At 42.3% G+C, this 18,176-nt stretch overlaps 1 protein-coding gene across 6 annotated transcripts in view; it reads left to right on the top strand.

Moving 5' to 3' along the window:
• Positions 1-18,176, top strand: part of PTPRF (protein tyrosine phosphatase receptor type F) — a 376,749-nt gene that overhangs the window by 82,652 nt on the left and 275,921 nt on the right. For 2 of the 6 annotated variants that reach the window (XM_058842176.1, XM_058842175.1), the window contains exon 2: positions 7,077-7,157. The gene's annotated coding sequence lies outside the window, so the exon portion shown is untranslated. Of the gene's footprint in view, positions 1-7,076; positions 7,158-13,247; positions 13,939-18,176 lie in introns of those variants that run through there. The other 4 variants (XM_058842174.1, XM_058842177.1, XM_058842179.1 and 1 more) reach the window with 3 other exon arrangements.

Consider the following 18,176-nt stretch of genomic DNA (forward strand, 5'->3'; position numbering starts at 1 on the left):
GAAAAACTGGGCTGTTGATGGTTTTTTGGATGGTGCCAAGGGCTCATCTGCCTTCCATCTCAGAGGGATCTGCAACTAAAAAGGTCATCATAATGCTGATACTCAGTGCATCTCTCTGGTTATCCTGGGTCTTAGTTAAGCCAAACATGAAATGTCAGCTCCTTCAGCTCTAGAAATACTCATGTGACTCACTATAGCAAAGGGCTTGGCACATATTTGCCTGGTGGTGCCAGAAGAAAGGACACGTTTGTGCAGTAGTTTTGTATTCTTTCTAAATTCCTTAGTGTGCGAGGATGCTGTGTTGGATGGCCTAAAAACTCCAAGCCTGTTAGTTGGCATTCTTGCTGTAGTAGGCAGGAGCAGAGTTTGTTCTCAGCCACATGCCTAGGATTTCTTGTGTGCGGCCTTTTGAACCTTTCTGAAGCACGTGGGACTCCTGTTTACAATCATGCCTTGGTTCTCCAAGGTCTAACTAGCCCTTCATGTGAATCATGCATTTTGTTGTCTTTTGTGTTTTGTAGAGATTGAAGACTGAAGTAATTGCTGAGCTGAGAGCTCCCATGTGATACAGAATTGCATTTTTCATAGAGAGAAACTGGCACTTGAAATCATAAAGGATAGATTTTGTTTTTATTTTAATTGCTCTGTCCTTGTGCCCAACTGTGTTACACTTTAGGGGAACCATGATATTCTTTAGATATCCACAGAGTTCTTGAATAAATTAATGTAGAATTTGGAAAACAAACTGACTTGGTTGTTTATTATCAAAGCAGATGCCTCAGCACTAACCCTGCATAGCTAAGACCAGTGTAGCTCAGATGTGTTCAAATGCTTCTTCATCTTCTTAAATAAGTTTTCGCATTGATTTGCAGAATATCAGCTTGGTTCTTTATTATACAATATACTATTTCTGTGAACTAGATATTCACCAAAGGTAACATTAGACACTGAGCAAGTAATTGTTTCCTGTCACACTGCATTAGTAACTGGGAAGAAAGTGTTTCTTAATTTGTATTTTTGCAGAACTAAATATAGCTCTAGTGAAGCTTAACTTCAGCTCCAGCCATTCAAGTCCCTAAGAAATTGAGTACTGTGTTTGTCAGTCACTGGAAAAATGACTTTGTGTGTGCGTGCTCCTTGCCCTCCCAGTTTTATAATCTTAGGGGCTTGAATGTGAGGCTGTCCAAACTCTGAGAAAATCCTGATAGTCCTGGGTTATTGCTGGAACTATATCAGAAGGTGTTTTTTCTGTTAGGAGCTTGGGGATATAAAACCCTGACTGCATTCCCCATTCCATATTTAGCAAGGACAAGGTTAAATTGTCCTGCAGTTACATTTTTCAGCAAAAACTGCTCTGACTTTTCATCTAAAATCTGGAATTTTTTAGCTGTTCTACTCTAGTTGTTCTGTAGATCTGATAGCCTGATGCGCAAGATCTTAAAAGAAACACCATTCACAAAGTATTCAGATTGGGATGTACCAGTGACATCATGCTGGTAAGAAAAATCTGATGTTACAGGAAGGTATATTGAATAGATTGTGTCTCCTCCCTTGGAATCTTACAAGCTTGTGTCTGTGCCTTGGTATTGAGTCTGGCAGCTGTGGGATAACAACCTTCGTGCTACATTTGCACTGAAAAGGCAGCACTGCTTCCGGAGATGATGGAAATGCCAAATGCTGCGTTTCAGAGCTTGAGCCTTTCAGCTGGCATCTGTGAGGAGAATGCTTCAGGTTCATCTCTTCCAGTGAGGCAAAGTGTGAGCCCAGGCTCAAAATAGTTCTGTTCTTTTTTTTTGTTTTAATTTGAATTCATCAAGATAAGCTCATCCTCCCTGGCTATCTTTGCTGGACGCTGAGCGGGAGGTGTCTGTTTGAAAGGTCTGAGGGATCTTCCATCCAGGGTTTGTAGAGAACAAGACAGTATCATTCATCTGTGTCACTTCAGTCTTAAGTGTACTACTAACATGTGCATTTTGTCCGTGCTGTGCCCAGTTCCATAAGTGTTCTGCCCAACTTTCCCATATTATCGGTGATACATGTAATTAGGAGGAGGTTGTTGCTGGTGGGGAGGAAGAGGAATTGGCTGTCATATTGGCTGTCTGTCTGCACCTGTACCTCTTACTACAGAGAGATCCTTTGAAGAAGTGATCTGAAGAAATCCAGAGAAAATTGCCAAGGTTTGTAACAGCTTTCCTCCTGGCAGTCTGTGGTTTATTTATACTGTAGGATGTGACAGGCAATTCCTGGTGCCTCAGCTCTGTCTGAAGTGAGAGTGATCGCTGGAAACACGACTGATTGCATTTGCAGCTTTCTTCCCTCCATTGGGGAGAAGTTTTGAGTTTGAACTCTCCCCTCACTGAGATCTTTGAAGTTTGGATCTTTAAAGTCATTCTCCATGCCAAAGACCTGTACTAGTGCAGTTGTCATCCTTCCCATCTGAGGAGGACTGGACCAGCCTCCCTTCAGAGGCTGTTAAAGCTGCTTGTTTCATCCGCCAGAGAGGTCAGCAGAGAAAGACATAAGTAAGTAATTATTCCCTTCCTCTCCTCCCGGTAGCTGAGTGAGCTCTGGAAGTTGGAACATCATTAAATCTCTGAGCAGTGTGGACAGTCTGCAAGCCAGCTATGGAGCCCATGTCACATGGCAGAGGGAGGGCCGAGTAACAGGTGATATTTAGAAACTAATTAATATTTGTGACTAACAATGTGCTGAAAACAATTCAGTCTGCTTGTGAATATTTATGATGATGACTTTCAACACTACTTGGATCATGCAATGCTTTTCCAGCTGCTGCACCTCCTCTTGTGTCACAACATTTCACACCAGCATGAAAATATCCTCTGCTGTGTGTATCTGTCCTACAGGGCGGCAGCTGGCTGAGCAGTGCTGTGGAGTACACACTCCTGAAAGAGTATTCAGTATTATATATATTCAGTATTATAGATATATCCAGTTCAGTATTAATGGAATGCTAGATCCCAAACATTTGAGGTATTCTTTGCTGGTGGAGTAAGCCATACAAATTAGCTTGAGATTTCATCCCATTAAGAGCCAAACCATGCACAGAGGTAGTGCTATGTTTGAAGAGAAAGCAGGTGTTAAAGGTTGTTCTACCTCTTAATGTTGTGTGTGAGTGTTTTACAGTAGATCAAACTTGCCTAAATGTAATCTTCATAATGCTTTCATTTAAAAAGCTCCCTGTGGTTTGTATTTGTTGAACTGAAAGAGCAGAATCTACTTTGTAGCTTGGTGAGGCGGGGTGTTCCATTGAACATGTGTTCACACTGTCATTTGGGAAAGATAATAGGTTTTTAACCTCTGTCTGTGTTAGACTGAGGTATTTATGGAGCTGTGCCTAGGCAGGTAACCTTGTGATGCAGGTTTTTCACAATTTGCCATTTTCTTGTGATAAGTTGTGGCTGTTCTTGGCCCCTTGCAGTGCTTCTTGCAGCATCAGCCAGCATGGGAGCTCACCAAGAGATGAGGAATTTCTTGCCATTGTTGATGCTGCATAGAAAGCTCATGACTGCTGGTGTTTGTTCAGTAAATACTGCCTCCACAGATTGAAAACTCAGCCTTGAGGAGTTCCAGAAAATATTCCCAGCTTGGCACATGGAAAGTGGCAAAATGCATGGAGGTGGTGCTCATGTTTTCAGCAGCAGAGGTGTCCAGGTGCAGCTGGAGGTGCTGGGCTCTTGTTCAGGGTGCTGCAGGGGATGTGCAGCATGGCACTTACTCTTGGCAGCCTCCCCACTGCTCCTGATGGCCTCGAGTTTAACTTGTGGGAGGGGGGAAGCTGTGTGTACTGCAGTGTGCTTAAATTCTGTTGGTATGGTCTCTCTTTCGTCACTCGAGGCCTCCAGCAGCCTAAATTAGCAGATGGAGACTGCAGCTTGCTGCACGGAGGAGGTTATCTCCAGTGAACTGCCATCACCACTTTCGTCACTGCTGATTAATTTTTTTTGTTAATATTTAATCCTCAACAGCAAATACCTAATGTTTATATCCCCTTTCCCTGGATAAGCAGAACACCTCCTTTATAAAGTCAGTTAAGACATCCAAAACTGAATCAGTGTAAAATTTTAAATATAACTGTCAGACGAACAGACACAAAGAAATTCAGAGCAGAAGTGATCACTTTGGTGTGCACAGGTCCTCTTGTGGTAGGGATTTCCAGGAATCTTCAATTGCTTATTAAACAGTGCTTAATACGACTGAGAATATTTTCTAACCTCATCTTAATATTTTTTATGTAGAAGAGGTGGTTTGGGGTTTTTTTGGTGGTTTGTTTTTGGGGTTTTTTGTTGGTTTTTGTTGTTGGGGTGGTTTTTTTGTGTGTGTTTGTTTTTACTTTTTTTAGTGATATGTTTCCTCTTCCTTTTCTAGCAGTAGTGTCACTGTGGTGTAGCTGAGAATAGTTAACTTGAACTGCCCCTGTTACACAAATGCAAAAAGCCACTTAAGGTTTTGGGAAAAAGAAGTTTCTAGTGAAATACAGGAGTGTATACCATGAATGACTGCAATTGTGAATTAGAATTATAGCAAATTCTATAGGGTTTCCAAGGAATAGGTTTAAAAGAATGCATATAAAGCAGTATAACAATTAGCAGCAGAGACTGATATATTTAAATGAAGTCATTAATTTAAAGTGTTGGCTTACAGAAATTTCAAGCATTTTTATGCATTTAATAAAGGGTTGCTTTTTAAGTAGCTTAAGTATCCTTCTCTGTATGCAGTGTGTCCTGGGAATTAACAAACCACTTACTGCTGGATGGATTCCACTCGATGCAACTGCCATTCCTGAAGCAAAGACTGATGAAGAGAGTGGAAAGAGCCAGTATTGAAATGGTCATCCTGTTAGTCTGGGGGAAGGGAGAAAACAAATCTGTATAATCTCTGTTCTGTTTATTTAGTATACTGATCCGCACCATGGGGCTCAAGGTGGATGAGTGTATGCCTAAAAGAGGGCCTTCTTCAGATTTCAGAGAGCCTGGCAGGAGGTGCCAGGGTGCTTGTCTAAAATTCTCTGCTGAGGGATGGAGACCTACAGTGTGGGACAACTGAAGGTGGGAGTTGGTGATCTGATATTGAGAGAGAGGTGCTGGGGTATAAAATCGGGACCCTCTGTGAAAGGGGGAAAAACTTAAGATATGTTCTAGACAATGGAGCTTGCAGGGGTAGAAGAAAGAAGGACAGTGTGGTCAGAGTTATGGAAAACGTACTGAGGAGCATTGTGCATAGATATTGGCAGGGTAAGACCTCTGGGTTTAGAACAGGAGCACGCTCAGAATAATTACAGCAAAGGCTGCCAGTGTGTGCCAGAAGTAAATATAGTAGCGTAAGCACTGCTACAGAGTCATTGAAGTCAATGCTGCATAACATAAATTGCATAATATATTTGTTTGTGAAGGTTATTAGAGCACAGTTTTAAATGGATCTGAGTCCTTGGAAAGGTGAGTGTATTCTGGTTCCCTGGGCAGAGGTTTCCAGTACATCCCAGTTTGATCTGGGGGCAGACTGCCAGCACAAGGGGGGAGGTTGCCGTTCCCCTCCTGCCAGCTCCAGTGCTTGTCCGAGCAGCTCCTGAGCTGGTTCCACACAAAGTGCCAGGAGGAAAGGAACTGCCGTCTCCCCTCAGAAGTGGATAAAACTGGGGGGATTTTTGTTGACCTGGTCAGCTGAGTTGGTGAGGGGATGAGAGGATCTCCAAGGGATGTGTGCATGAGGGGGTAGGTGGAGGTATCTCTGAGCACAGGGGGCACTGGCAGGCAGGCTCTTCAGGCCTCATGTCCCACCTCAGAACTGGAGCAAACCCTCTCCCACCAGGGATATGATGGTCAGTACATGATGCAGCAACCATCAGAGACCCAAATTGCAGGGCACTGTCACACTCTCCATAAGAGAACTGAAACTGTTTACAAAATGTGTACTTTGTAAATGATAAAGACTAAATAATGTATTCTGTGCATTTGCATAATTTTGAATCACTTATCCTTCTGAGGGCTGTAGTCATTTGGCTCATGTTAAAATATGCTTAGCGGTGTAGTTGAAGCCATCAGCTGTGGGTTGAGTTGACACTGAAGAAAGAAGGTATGTTTTTAGGGAGACCACGCATGTTCCCTGTGATGTCCCTGGCACCCCAGAGCAGTGCTCTGAGGGCTCAGAGGTCAGACAGGTAGGAGGCATGGTCAGTGCTGTGAAAGGTCAGGGTGTCTTTCAGAAAGAGCTTGATACCCAGAGCAGTCGAAGTGGGACGTATCTCCATGGTGATGGCAGGCCGGGTCATAACCTTAGAAGGCATTTGGAGAGAAGCTTCTGCTGTGCACTCGTGGGATGGAGGGAGTTACCAGCAGAAAATGCTGGAGAAACACATCTTGGGGCAGTTGCAAGGTGACAGCAAGCCACAAGGATGGGATTGGGCAGATGTGGGGTGATAACAGGAGACAGGGAGTAGCAAAGATGGGGAGTCACCGGTGAGCAAACTCAAAGAACTTGCTTGATTTGGGTGGGCAAATGAGCCCTGACAGGGAGGTTGTATAATTCATTTTTTATTGTCAGGGAAATAAACTTCAGGGAGAGGGGAAAAGCTGTTTAAGCTGCTGGATCAATGTTGGCATGAAAACAAATGGATGAAAGCTGTTCAGGAATAAGTGTTAGGCTGAAAGTTTTTTAACTACTGGAGGAGCTCAGCTCTGTAGTTAGAATTGGATGTGTAGGCTGAGGAAGAGCATTGTCAGTATGTGGGGCTCTGTTGCTGTCATTGGGGCTCTTGGATGTGATACCTGTTGTGGAGGGCTAAGCTAATGATCTGTAAACATCTTTCCTGCTTGCGTCTGGTGGCGGGATTATCATGATTGTGTCATGTGCAAGGAGAAAAGGGAAAATTGTTCCTTGCTGTCATGGTTTTAGGTGTGCTGTATGGGAATATGTGCTGAACTGAACTGCTTCTTCCTCAGGGTGGAGAATTCATGTCATTAAGCAACATTTTAATCTTTGCTGTATCTTTAATCTGTGAATGTCTTTGCTGTTTTGGTCACTTACGACACGTATTCTTATGTTGTTTGTTTTTCCCCTAGGTATTTTTATGGCCTCTGTCACAGTGGTGTCTCAGTGTCTTCCAGGCATTTATGGATTTATTCTGAGAACGTTCCTGTGAGGTAAGGAAATATTATCACTTGGTTTTACAGACTGGGATCTGAGGCAGAGGGAGACAAAGGTTGCAGCAGTCTTGTAACATAGCCAGCAGTCAAACACTGATTGCCAACAAGTTCATTATTGACCTAATCCCATACCCAGCTACCTATCTCTGGCTTTTTTTCTTTCTTCCTCTTTTTACTTCTTTGTTTGTTTTTTTTTCCCCTTCTCTGGTCTGAGTTTTAGTGACAGTAATCTGCAAGGAGCTGGGAGGACTTGTGGAAAATATGATTAGGGATACTGGTGTCCTTTTTTTAACATTGTTACTTATGAGTTGAGATTCCTTTCTAAAAATATCAGCAGATCTGTTTATGTCAAATTATTAGCATGTTTAGACTTCCACAGATAAGCTGCCATGCCTTTTTGAGTCAGTAACTCCTTTATCCTACCTGTCTAGGCTTGTGGCTGTTGAATTCTTACCCTGCCTAAGCTAATGCCTTCCCAATCACCTAAAGCAATGCCAAGAATTTCATCATCCATGCAAAGATCTGATTCATGTCAAGACAGGTGTAAAGTTTCTCAAGCACACTTATGTGTAATTACTGTTTAACTTTATTTTTCAAAGATCTTTCCAAGCCAGCTAAAATGTGAAGCTTTGAGCTCCCAGAATCTACCAGAAATTGGATTTCAGTACCTGATTAGTGATGCTGATTCCTTTCAAATGTATTGCAAAGTTTCTGTCACGTGTGTGCACTGAATTACAATTTGCATCGTAAAATCAAATATAAAGAATGACAGCTTGAAAAATGTCTTTTTTTTTTCTCTTCCCCTTTTAAGTAAGGAATTTTTAAATTAAGTCTCCCTTGAGCCCTTTTTTCCTCTTCAAGATGGTATTTAAGGTATGGCTTTTACTACTTAAAGAATTTTCTTAGAGTTCTAGCAGTGTTGTAAGTTGGGAATACACCAGCAGGCTCTGAAAAATATTTTTATTGTATATAAAATCATAAAAATATTAAAAATATAACATTGTAAAGAAATATTTAATGTCATCTTTCTAATTTCACAATCTGTAAAATACATGTACTAGATCAGATTTATGCTCTTTATTAGTGTGTATTACGTGTCCTTGTGTCCCCAAGAATAAGGCCCTAATGACTCATGAACTGTCTCAAAGTGTACTAAATAAGATTAAAGAGCTGGCCAGTGACCTTAACAGTCAATTAGGCTATATGTTACTCAGCCCAGTATTTGTTGAGTGTAGAGGAGTAGCAGAAATTCATTAGCTAAGATGCTGATGCTTGAATCAAGCAAGATTTCTCTAACATGAGAACTGGTGTTGCTGCTTAAGCGGAGCTAGAAGCACACATGGTAGGTATGCCTGTGTGTGTGTGTTTGAAAGTACTGCTGATGTGGTGCTTGGGCGGGGAAAAGCTGCTCCAGGGCTTCTGGGCTCAGAGCCTTGTGGAGGAGATCCTGCCGGCACCTGGTGTGGGTTGGGCAGTGGCAGGTGCAGCTGGAGGTGGTGCTCAGGGTTTGGGATGTGCTGCCTGAGAGGTTATGAGGAGACAACGCAATGGGAGGGCTGCTTTCAGAAACCTTGTTTCACAGCAGCAGCAGGGCAGGATGTGTTGGTGTGCTGCATGGCATGCTTGGCTTTCCCCAGAGGTGAGCCCGGGTTGGCATGATTGCACTTGGGTGCAGGCAGGAGGGTGAGCAGGAAGGCTCCAGGCTGCTGTGCCCACTGAAGAGCAGAGTTTGAATACTGGATCCCCTGCTCCCTTAGCTCAGGAGACAGGACATGAGCAGGTGCTGAGGATGCAGAGGTACAGACAGGTCAGATTCCCTGCTGCCCACCAGCTTCCTTGCAGGCTCACCTGTCCCATGGAGCTGTCAGCATGAAGGCAGGCTGGCAGTGGGCAGCAGGGCTGAGTACATCCCGGTGACAGGCAGACTTGGCGAGCTGCAAACCTGGACAGTATCTGAATTATGGTAGCATCTGTCATGCTAAATTCACATTTCTTAACTAATCATCTGCATTTTGTTTTGTATTGTGTCTGGAAGCATCCTAGAGCAGTCTTGGTTTGGAGATGGCCACCCCCCTGGGAGGTGACAGAGCTAAGCCAGGAGAAGTGACATTACATGGGAGCTGAGGCAGCAGCTTGGTCATGCAGCTCCTCAGCAAAACAGCTGTCCTCGAGGGCTTCTTAGTTTTATAGCACTTATTTTCTGGTATGTGCAGTTATGAATGCTTTCAGCTGACCCTGGGAAAGTATTCTGTCATTCTTAAAGTAAACTCAGGTTTCAGGAGAGAAAAGATGACAGACTCAGTCAATAAAAAATGTGGCTGAAAGTACAGTTTGAGTGGCAAGCAGTAATATCTTTAAAAGTAAATCAACTTCCTGGAACATAAATTGGGTAGAATCACCCTGTTCTAGGTCATGGTTTATCTGTAGGGTTTTCTTTTAAAATAATTTCCTTAATAATTATTTTTGGGGAGGGGATAGGGGAGCCTGGGAACAAAGTGGATGAATGGGAGAAAAAAGAAAAGGAAGCCTTTTCAATCACATCAGGATGAATCTAAAGCATCAAGGAATGATGTTACAGGAGAACCCCTGAAGATAAACTGTAACCTAGATTAGCGGAATACAGATTAAGTTTTCAGGAGTTTTGAGACACCACTGTGTCCTGGAGCAGTCTTTTGTCATTCATTTAAACAAAAATTGTTGTATGATTGCATTTTTAGGGATATACAAAAATACCTATCCATTTGAATGTTACAGTCATGAAGTTAAGAAATTTATCAAAGTGAATACTGCTTGAAAAGATTAAAAGAAAAACAAAGTTAAGATTTTTCATTAGAACTGGCTATTGCTAGGGAAATACTATATATCTATGTGATCATGGTTTGGGGGATTTTATACAAGCAGCATTGCCATTGAAATTGTAGTTGAAACTGAGACTTCTACACAGGTTTTTCATTCTGACTTTAAAGTGTAAAACTGTTGTCGTTGGGTCACATTGTCCTCTTACAATACTTTGAACATTTTTATTCCTTAGTTTATTTACATTTTGGAAAATGTATTACGATACCATATTATAATTGAAGGGTTGTTGTCTGTAATAGAGGTTACATATTTCTAAAAAATGTTGGCACAAGACTTCTGTGAGTCAAAGTGATTTAATTGTGTGTTAATGCCATATTGGCTGGAACATACTTATAATTATGTTACCCCTTTTCACTGTAATCCAGCGAACAGAGTTTTCTGGCTGTACTTAAATGACAGGCTCAAAAGGGCATTGGCAGAATTTGTTGGCATAGTTCAGCCTTATTTATATATGACTATATATTTTTTGGACCTAAGAGTCTTTGCAAGGCCTTTTATCTCACAAATCAGTAGATTTCTTTAATATACTAGAAGCCAAAGGCAACTACTGGCCATTTACCTGGCTTGACATGGTGAGTGTTGGAGAATACATGTGGAGATGGAAGGGTGGGGTTTAAAGCTCCAAATTTGCACTTGTAAAATTCCATTCCGCTTTGAAGGTGTTTGCTTTAGCTGTCTACAGGGATACATATTTTCAGAAGTTTATTTATGAAAAAGAGGCTCAGGAGATGCTGGAGATGTTACAAGATTTAAACATATTTGCAAAATTGAACATGAGCTTTAGCCCTCTGGTCTTTTTCATTTCCTTTTGTATTTTATGATGAGTATATTGGTAGGTGGCTTTTGTGTTGTCACTTCACCTGTTTAATTTAAATTTAGGATCTGAGGGTTGTGCAATACAGGTAGAATCTCCATAACTGGCAACATAACCTTGTCATCTTGCAGAGTCAGCACTTGCTCATGCTCTGGCGCAACGGCTTTGAATAGCTGCCACCCCATGTGTGTGTTTCCTAAACTCGAGACAAGTGCTGAACTCATTAAAAATACATGTTATATAAGTTAATGTGCATAAGGAGTTTTGGTGCTGAGATCTCCTTTGAGGCTACATTTAACTCTAATTAACTTGGTTTCGTTCTCTCTACTATCAGCACAGGCTTGGCTGAAACCAGGCAGTATTGGTTAAACTGTGGGTTTGAAGCAGAGCCCAGCGGGGTGATGGATTAAAACGCACGGAGTTGTGGCTGTGTTGGCTTCCCGGTGCCTGTGCCAGCTCCTGGGGCTGTGCTGGGCAGGAGCACCAGCTGTGCCATTCCTGGGGCACAGAGCCACGGCAAGCGGATCCGCATCCCATCGTACTCTCGGGCAAAACTCGGGATTTCTAAAGAGGCCTGAAATAATGAGGTTTGTTGAGCTGTGACTGAACAATTGCATGACACCAAACTCCTCTGACTAAAATAGAGTCTGAATTTTTCCACTAGTGGAATAAGGAGCAGCAGCAGAGACTTAGCAGTATTTTACTGTTCTGACTGTTCTCTCTATTCATACCTTGTTTTTATTCATCATTAACTCAAGGATGAGATCCAGGGATTCTGCTAATTATGATCCGTTTTTCAGGGGAGGCAGGCAGCAAGACAGGGATTACTGATGGTGGCATTTGCAGTAGGGCCAAATACTAGCAATATAGGGATTGGAAATATGGGGTGGTTTTTCTGTCCTGACAGTGTTGGAAATCAAGCTTTATATTATGTCCAGTAAAGTAGGTTTCACTGAAAGCTGATTACAGTATTTTGTGAGAGAAGGTTTTCAGTGTATCACTCTGGAAGAAAATACTCACAGATTCATATTCAAGGGTAGGCTGCTATATTTTGTGTAACTGGAAGAATGCATGGATTTGTTGCATTTTCATCACAGCTAGCAAAAGAATATGATTTTTCCCCTTCTTTTGCTAGTACTAGGGCTTAAGTCTTGCAAAAGGATTTTCTAGGTAGAAATACTGGGTAAAATGATTTAAACACCAAGTGGGGTGGGAACCTCCACCCAGCAGCTTTTGAGTGTTCATCATTTCTTGAAAATTGGACCTTGTAAAAAACTTCAAGTTGGGTACACTAGAAATAGAGGCATTCAAATCATTAACTGCTTTTAAAAGTGACAGCCAGAATCTCCATTAACATTGCATCTTCTGCCTGGGGGATCACAGAACAGAGCCTTGACGTGTCTTTGAGGATGGAAATGATGCAGTTTAAGAAGTTACTGTACTTCAGCTGAAACGTGGTAACAGCACACAACCATGTCTAGTTCATTTTGCTGAAAAACAAAATAGAAATCACAGAGGATGATCTAAAGCTGTCTGTTTTGCTTTGCATAGAAGCAGACTAGCAGTGATCCTGTGTAGTGTCTTGCTATGTCTCAGCCATGAGGATGATAATTTCCAGCTGATGAAAGGTAAATTTTGGCTAGAACAGGTGGATGCATTAAAATCGTATGTGCTTCAGGATACCTGTCAGTGTTCATGGAGGAGTGGGACTTGCTGGTTTGGAGAAGTGGTCAGTCTAATTCAGTACCCCTGGCAGTGATCAGTGCTGAGTAACTTCAGCAATCAGCAGGAAATTGTGCATTTGATTATCAGATGTTTTATCTACTGGGGAAGTGTTGTATTATTTTTCTTTTTTTTTAACTTATAAAACTAAACCAGGTTGATTTAGTAATTGAAAGAGTCCCTTGTAAAATGCAGTTAGAATTTCTCTTTAAGTCTTCCTGAACAGGCAAGGAGTTTATTGACATTTCTTAGTGTTTCCCCTTCAGACACCCTAGGTTGAGGATCGGTCTAAACCATTTGAAGTCTTTAGCTCAGACCAATCTTTGTAAATGTTCTTCTGTATCTCTAGAACACCATAGTCATAGTACATGCATAATGTGGAGTTGGTTTCTTGCTAACGTTACAGCTGAAAAAAAAAAAAAAGGTATAATGTAGCTATTGAGCTATTGTATTACTTGAGTGTGTTTTAACATTAATTCAAATTAATTTAAACAAGGTGATAGGAGTAAAGTGCAGAGTAGAAAAAGGAGAGATCAGAAAAAGGAGATAAGATAGGTGTATTCAAATAGGCAGAGCCTGATGAAATTTGCCCTAGGGTACATCAGCAACTAGCCAAGCAACCTTTGAACCATTTACAATTATCTTTTAGAAATTGGGAAGGCCAGGAGAGATCCTGAAGGACTAAAAAGGGCAATGGTGTTACCTCAGTTTGAAAACGGGAGATCCAGGGAATTACAGACTTACTAGTTAGTCTAGCTGCAGTGCTTAGAGAATTGGAATAAAAATTTTAATCAGTTTCTAGGAATCTGGAGGATAAGAAAATAAGGACTTGGGGATAGCAGTACCTGTGATGTTACCTTGTAACTTCAGTAATTTCTGATAAAACCTCGTGACATTTCTGTGGAATAAAGAAATATATGTATTTAATAATACGGTAAACAAAGAATTGTTTAAGGACCATGTTTGAAGTGTAGTTACCCATAATTTACTGTGAAAATCAGGGGAAGAAGGGAGATGGCACGAGGAATTGTGTGAATACACCCATGTTTGTCTTGGGCTGAGCTTTATTTGCTGTTCTCTTTACTGGTGTGGACAAGGGAATACTAACTAAATCTGCAAGTAAGTCCAGACTGAGAGGTGCTCAAGCACTGCGAAGCATAGTTCAGAGTTAAATGGCTATGGTAGATTGAAAAAGCATGTGGAAATCTGCAGCTTACAACTTAATGAGTTGAAATGAGGAAATACAAAGCGGTGAGGACGTGGCAGGGCTGCAGAGCACAGGAAGGCTGCTTTGGGACAGGCGCTGGATCACCACCTTGTACCCAAGCTGACAGTGGCAGAGAGGACAAGCTGCGTCTGGAGTGCCCAGGACTGTAATTAAAGGTAATGGTGCTGCTGTCAGTGCTGCTGAGGCTCCAGACATGGTGCTGTGGCCAGGATGGTGCAGCAGGGAACATGGGCTGGCTGTAGGCTGGGGACTAGGATGGGAAGTGGGTATTGCTGGAGCTGGGTCTGACCAGCCTGTGGATGGGGAGACCAAGTGGTCAGTTGCCATCTCAGCCAAGGGATGGACAAGAGGTGGTCCTAGTTTATGGGGAAGCTTGAATCCCACTGGTGGTCACAAGTCCAGCAAGGTGCCAAAACCAGATGAATCAGGCAGAAGAGACTGTGGGTGGCTGAGGACTGGAGCAGGAGACGTGAGTGGGATCCAGGGGAGCAGTGGGGGAAGGAGGGTCTGAGCATGGTCACCCACTCCGGGCAGGTGGGTGGGGTGATGGCAGTGTCCAGGTTTTCCATGGGGAGTGTGGGGAAAGGAAAAGAGGGAAAGTGCATGGAGTGCAGCAAGGAAAGTTCCTATAGCTCAGTTTCAGAGTCAAGAGCACTGAGCAAGAGTCCAGAGAGCTTGCAGTGCTCCCGTTTTAGATGGCATTCAAAAATCAACTGGGCAAGGCTCTGGACAGTATGGTCTGACTTCAGAGTTACTCCTGCTTTGTGCATGGATTTGGACATGCTGAGATGCGTTCCCACCTGCTTTATTCAGAGTTTTAATACACTACTTCCTTCCTCATATTTAGAGGATGAAATTTTTTAATTATGTCTGTCTCAGGTGAGTGGCAGTGCTTCTCCAGGTAATCAGTGGTTCAGAAGGGCCAGATACTACTGGGATTGCTTCCCTTAGTCTCCCTTAATAAAATAAAAATGTTTGTTTTCTCAGTCAGGTGTCAAGAGGAAACAGTGTAATCAAATGTTTAAATTTCTTCTATGCTTCAACATTTTGTTTGTTAGAAGCACCAGTGTATTTCCTAGGACACAGGTGTTTATATTTTTAGCCTTTAAGAAACGTTTGTGCCAAACACATGGATTGGATTGGGTGCTTGAAGGAAATTGTTGCCTTGTAATATAATAAACATGTATCTAATCAGAGAAGCTGATTATTTCCCATCACAATAAATAGAAAACATGTGATCAGTGACATCGACATCTATTTTTTTCTTAGTGTTTTTTGCAAAGTTTTTTTTCAAAAGTAATAGCTATGAGCTTGTAATAGTGATATGTAATCTCTAACATGCAGTGGTTAAATATTAATATACATTGTCTGTGTTTAAAGATCAAGAATGTTTTTTTAGGTAATGAAACATCAACTCTCAAGCTCCATCGAATTTTGTAAGGTGACCTGTAGAAAACGAGTGTGTTGTCATCAGAGTGGTCATCTGTTGCATGAACCTTAGCAAGAATTCCATGCAATTACTAGAATATTGAGAAATTGACCCTTAAGATTTCTGTCAAGGTCTGACTTAATCAGTTAAAAACATAGCCAGGATGCTTGACAGGGATCACATAAAGAATTCCCAAAGGCTCATGGTCTGTCTAGCTCATCTGTCCCATTTCCTTAATCATGTTGATGGGGATTTTGGTTTTATTTTGATGTTGAAGCCATGCTGTAACAATGGCCGCCTTGTTCAGAGCTGTGGCGGTGCAGGGTTTATTTTCTGTGATACTGTGACAGTCTGTAGGGGCACTTAGTTACAGAGCTGCCCCATTTTCCCTGGTGGGACAGTCTCTCCTGGCACTTGCGCAGTGGCACGGAGACTTTAGGCCATATGTGTAATCTCAGTTAATTGTGTTAGATATTTGCTCTCCTTGTTTAATGTTTGTCAAAGTCTTGTAAATGAAGTTGTTACAGTGTGAAATTTTATGGTGTCCGAGTTGGAAATGATCCCGCTTATCTTGTTGACTTCCTTCCAAGCTATTTCTTGTGGTGGTTCCGCTTTGTAGGCCAGCATGCAGCAGTGGTGAGCGGGTCTTCCTCCTGAGTTTTGTTTGATAGTCATTAAGTCCAGATGGCAAATATGATTTTACGTGCTTGTAAAAGGTGTTTTGTTCAAAAGGAGTTCTGTAACACATGCAATGGGATTGAGATTTTTTAAAATTTCACTTTATCTGTGTATCTCAGGAGCACCAATTATTGGTGTTGCCAGGGTGGAGACCCTGACTGATGAGGCACACAGTGAGGGAGGGCTGATACAACGTACACTACAGATACTATGACAAAAACGTCATATTTTTTGTTGGATAGCAGTGACTGATAGGCTGTAGACATTCCTGACACTGCCTGACAGAAAGGGTTATTTTATCTGAAAACAGTGCAGTTACAGATGAGAGACCTCCTGAAAAACATCACTCACTTTTACTAGCAACATCCATCACTTCCTAATTATGGGTGCTTTCAGGTGAAGAAACAAGGTCTTTCCATTGCTCCTGCAGAGCTTTTCTTGTCCTTCCAGCAGCAGCATAGGGTTAAAGTTGGCCTTTTATCCAGGGGCGGAGGGACGTGTGGATTAAATTAATGTATATTGATGTCTGTATGTGTTAGATGGGTATCCCACTGTTAAAGGAATGGCAGTGACCACTAACTGTGGAGAATGAATAATTCTTTGTAGTTTAACCCACCTACTTTGAAGCACAGATCTGTTAAACTTACTTGTTTGGAAGTCAGGGCTTTTCACTGTCTTCCAAAAGCTGAATCAGATCAGAGTAAGTCATTTCTAGTGAAGAAAAAAAACCCTGATCCCTGCTCAGAAACAGGAGAGAGTCTCTGAATCTCAGTTATTCTAACATGCTAATTTTGGTGGCAAAAGCAAGGCTTCCCTTAATGGTCCAGGAGCTCTCACCCCTCTGCATGTCCTTGGAGCTGCCCTGGCTGTGGCACCTTCTTCCCCAGCCCCAGCTGGCTGCGGGTCCCTGCTGCCCCCAGGCAGGGGGTAGGGGAGGATCTTCTTGCCTCTCCTGGCCTGGCAGACAGCACTTGGCATTGCTGCCTTTTGGTCCACAGCCAGGACAGAGACTAAAGTGGGATTTTTTCCAAAATGCTAAATAGCCCTGATCTTTTCTCACTGAGTTTGTTGATCCTGGTACCATATTGTAGAATTTTGCAGAAATTCATGTACCTTTTTTTTTCTTTTTTGAAAGCCATGTGCATTTTCAGTGCAGTCCCTAGCACTGCCTAGAGATCTGGTGTTGATTCCAAAGCCTGTACTGCTTTCTGGCATCAGAGCAGATGCTGGCAGCTGTATCCATTATAGAATGGCCTAATAGATTGGAGATCACTGTATCTGCAGGAGCCCTTTCCGTGGCTGAGTGTCTCACACTTCACATTCTGTGCAGGGCTTGGATTTTCAGTTCTGTTCTTAAGAAATGTACCTTCCTTTGCCACACTAGGTAATTCTCTTCCCATAGTTTTACAGCAAGAGCAAGGCAGAAGATTTACTTTCTCTTTGTGGTTCTGTTTACATAGGGATAAAAATAACAGTTGGTTGAAGTATTGTTTGTTTTTATGTATAGGTGAGCCTTTGCTCCACCCATGAGTGTGCCTCTGCTTATATTTCTTAGTATTTACTTTGTGTGGCCCATGGATCAGGCAGCTTTGGAGATGCTGATGATACCATGGCACTATGGTCAGCATAGGTGCCTGTGTGCATGGTGTGGACAGGGAATAAATGAGCATTTTCAAAATTGTTATTTAATTCCAGTGACTCTGCAGATGGCAAAGTATTTACAGTTGCTGGAGTAATCTCTGCTGCCCTGCTCTGCCTTTTCTCTTTAAAGAGTAGCTGCCTTGCAGCCCTTCCCTGGCTGCTGGTAATAGCAGTAATTAAAGCACACCTGGTAATGACAACAGACATGCTGTACCTTCTGCTGCCGAGGACACTGATGTCCTGAGGTTGGGAGTGCTCGTTGCTGCTTAATATGAGCCCTCAATTTAAATACAGGCTCAAGGTTAAAACCACAGTCCACAGATAAGGTGGGAGTGGACAACTCCATTCCCCGAGTACATCCCTGGCTTCCTCCTGAGAATTGTAATAGGACAGATTCTGTCCTGTTGAACTGAGCTGGTATTCTTTTGTCCTTAGTTTTGTAGTGTTACGGCAGGACCTTTTTGCAAGAAGACCTAAAGCTATGTCTGTTCCTTCAGATATAAAGAGGGAAAGCAAATGAGGTGAAAGTAATTTAAACCAAAAGTATATGCTTGGTGATAGCGTAGTCCCCAGACTTTGCAAACACCCAAGGTGCTGGTTGTGGATGAGCATTGCCCATGGGTTGTATCTTCAGAGTTCTGGAAA

This window comes from Poecile atricapillus, chromosome 7 (genome assembly GCF_030490865.1).
Source record: "Poecile atricapillus isolate bPoeAtr1 chromosome 7, bPoeAtr1.hap1, whole genome shotgun sequence".
Taxonomy (NCBI): domain Eukaryota; kingdom Metazoa; phylum Chordata; class Aves; order Passeriformes; family Paridae; genus Poecile; species Poecile atricapillus.